This window comes from Camelina sativa, chromosome 1, assembly GCF_000633955.1.
Source record: "Camelina sativa cultivar DH55 chromosome 1, Cs, whole genome shotgun sequence".
In the NCBI taxonomy this organism is placed as follows: domain Eukaryota; kingdom Viridiplantae; phylum Streptophyta; class Magnoliopsida; order Brassicales; family Brassicaceae; genus Camelina; species Camelina sativa.
In genome coordinates, this window is record NC_025685.1 from 9968810 (window position 1) to 9972212 (window position 3403).

Here is a 3403-nt window from a genome sequence, read left to right on the forward strand (position 1 = left end):
CAAAGGAATCTGGCAATTGATTAGCTAGCTGTTGTAAATGTATAATCTTTTGAACCTCTGCATCACATGCTAGAGTTCGAGGATCTTGCCAATTTAAGGATGTTTGATTCCATGTTAATTCTTTGACCAGCTTGCTAGTCTCACCACCTAACATAGGGAATTCGGACTCAACGAATTGACAGTCCGCGTATCTGGCCTTAAATAAATCTCCTGTTAATGGCTCAAGATAGTTTATAATAGTGGGAGACTCATATCCAGCATATATTCCCATCCTCCTTTGAGGTCCCATCTTAGTTCTCTGTGGTGGAGCAATAGGTGTATAAACGGCACAACCAAATGTTTTGAGATGGGATAAGTCTGGCTCTTGACCCGTTAATAGTTGGGATGGTGAATATTTGTGTTCACTAGATGACCTGATACGTATGAGTTCTGCTGCATGTAAGACCGCGTGTCCCCAAGCCGACACAGGAAGCTTCGATCGCATTAACAATGGTCGAGCTATCAATTGTATTCGTTTAATGAAGGATTCAGCTAATCCGTTTTGTGTATGGACATGTGCCACAGGATGTTCCACACTCACCCCCATGGACATACAGTAATCATTAAACGCTTGGGATGTAAATTCACCAGCATTGTCTAGACGTATAGTCTTAAGAGGAAAGTCCGGAAAATGTGCTCTTAATCTTATGATTTGAGCTAACAGCTTAGCAAATGCTAAGTTTCTTGTGGATAACAAGCAAACGTGTGACCATCTGGTTGATGCATCTATCATCACCATGAAATATCTAAATGTCCCACATGGTGGGTGTATTGGTCCACATATATCACCTTGTATCCTTTCCAGAAAGTTTAAAGTCTCTTTTGTGACTTTTACTGGTGATGGTCTTATGATAAGTTTCTCTTGTGCACATGCTACACAAGTGAGATTTGTAGGGAAAACTTTTCTCTTTTTAAGGTTGTGCCCATTCGAACTCTTAATCAGTTTACGCATCATGTTCGAACCCAGATGGCCAAGTCGGTCATGCCATAGAGTGAATTGTTCTTTGAATATTTTGTGCTTTGCCAAGTTAGCTTCTATCATGTTAATCTTAGCATGGTATAAACCAGTGGCTAGTGCAGGTATAGTCTCTAGGACCTTCTTTTGTCCTTTTACAATTTATGTAATGTATAGGAATTCTTTAGTTCCCTCACCCTTGGTTTCAACATGATAACCATTTGATCTTATATCTCTAAAGCTCAATAAGCTTCTCTTAGAGTTGGGTGAGTATAGGGCATCACTTAATTCAATGTGTGTGCCATTAGGCAACAATATGTGAGCCTGGCCGTAGCCTTCTATCAAATTTGCTATACCCGCAATTGTACTAACATTGGCACTTTTCATTTTAAGATTTATGAAATATCTTTTGTCTTTTAGTATGGTGTGGCTGGAACCACTGTCCACCACTAGTTCACTCGTGTCCTCGGCCATTTCTATAAATAGGACAATAATTTTGTGTTTTAACAAGACAATCATATAAAATAAAATAAAATCCATTGAATTTAAATCAAAGTCATTACATAGAAGGAAATTAAATCATAAAAGCATAGAAATTAAACCAAAATAAAATTGAAAATCAATCATCATTCTTGAGGCAATCGGAAGTCTCATAGTCAAGTAAGTCATCGTTCTCATGATCGAAGTCTCCTTCGTCATCGATATGTACATAGTTGGCTTCTGGATTTGCATCAATGAGGTGTTTGGGAGTTCTGCAGTTCTTGGCCCAGTGGTTTGACATACCACATCTGTGGCAAACCGATTTGGCCTTGGTGTGTGGTTTAAAGGACCCACGACCCCTACCACCACGTCCGCGGCCTCCTCGGCCAGCCTGGCCTCCACGACCACCACGTCCTCTGCCACCACGGCCACGGCCGTAGTGTCTATCTCTGTGGACGTAGTTGGTCTCATTAGGCTCTTTAAGCTCTTTAGGCTCTGCTGCATTTTTCTTTCCCAAATCAACCTTGTGTGCTTCTGGTAATGGGGCTGTATCAGGAGGTCTCATAGCGCTGTTCATCAGCAACAACTCATCGTTCTGCTCAGCTAGCAGTAAACATTCAATGAGTTCCCCATAGTCGGCAAAACCTTGGTGCCGATATTGTTGCTGAAGAATTCTGTTATTAGGGCTGAAGGTAGACAACATTTTTTCTATCAGCTCCTTTTCAGTCACCTCTATTCCACACAACCTAAGGAGTGAGACAATCCTAAAAAGCTCAGAGTTATACTCCTCCACGGATTTGTAATCCTGGATCCTTAGGTTCTTCCAATCGAACTCGGCCTTTGGAAGGAGCACCGTCTTTTGGTGCCCGTAACGGCGTTTAAGCTGTGTCCAAAGGGCGAGTGGATCTTTTATGAAGAGGTACTGACTTTTGAGACACTCAGCAATGTGATGATGCATATGCTGGAGACACTTATTCTTTTTCTTGTCAGTGCTATCAAATTCCTCATCGATGCACTCATGCAAGCCATTTGATTTCAGATGGATCTCGGTGTCAATTGCCCATTGCAAGTAGTTCTTCCCAGAAGCTTGCAAGATAGGATAATCTAGGCTCCTAAGATTTGCCATCTGCATAAAAGATAGACAACCGATAGTTAGCATGCGATATTTGAGATCGAACCATGCAACAAATATTGATTCAGGTCATGCGGTATTTGAGACCGAACCATGCCTTAGGCCATGCGGTATTTGAGACTGAAACATTCTTTGCCTCTTATAGATTTTCGTGGTTTAAATTCATGCATGCAAGACAACAAAAGCAAATAGATAATGCATGCAACAATTTCCTTATTTCTAGATAGGATTTCCTTTTCTTATAATTTCCTATTCTTTCTAGGATTTAGTAAATTTTGTTTCAAGGGTTTTAGATAATTACTATAATTAATTAGGAACTTATCCAAACCAATGTTTTAATTTCCGATTTCATGTTTTAATGTTTATAGAAACTTAACAAAAGTTTTAGTTCAATCGGAATTTTCAACCCTAGAACACAAGATTAATTTTCGAGTTTTAAGAAATCCTAAAGGTGAAATCATGCAGCCGATTCTATAACATCCTATACAAGGTCCGATTTTAGTTATGATGCATGAATGATCCAAGTTTTAAATCCTAGAACAATTAGGTTAACAATACTCGATTTTAACAGTTTCAAGTTCTAGGTTCTTATGCAACAAATAATCAAGCAAGCATAGACAATTAATCAATCAACCGAATTCAAGCTTGATATCCTTTTGGTGCAATTTACAAACAATCTAACAGTCCTATGCAACCGATTTTAAAGTTTTACAGGAATAGAACTCTTAAGATTTGTTTGTTTGTATACTTGGATGTTTTAGGGTTCAATAGTTGTTTAGGGTTCAGATTCGATTATA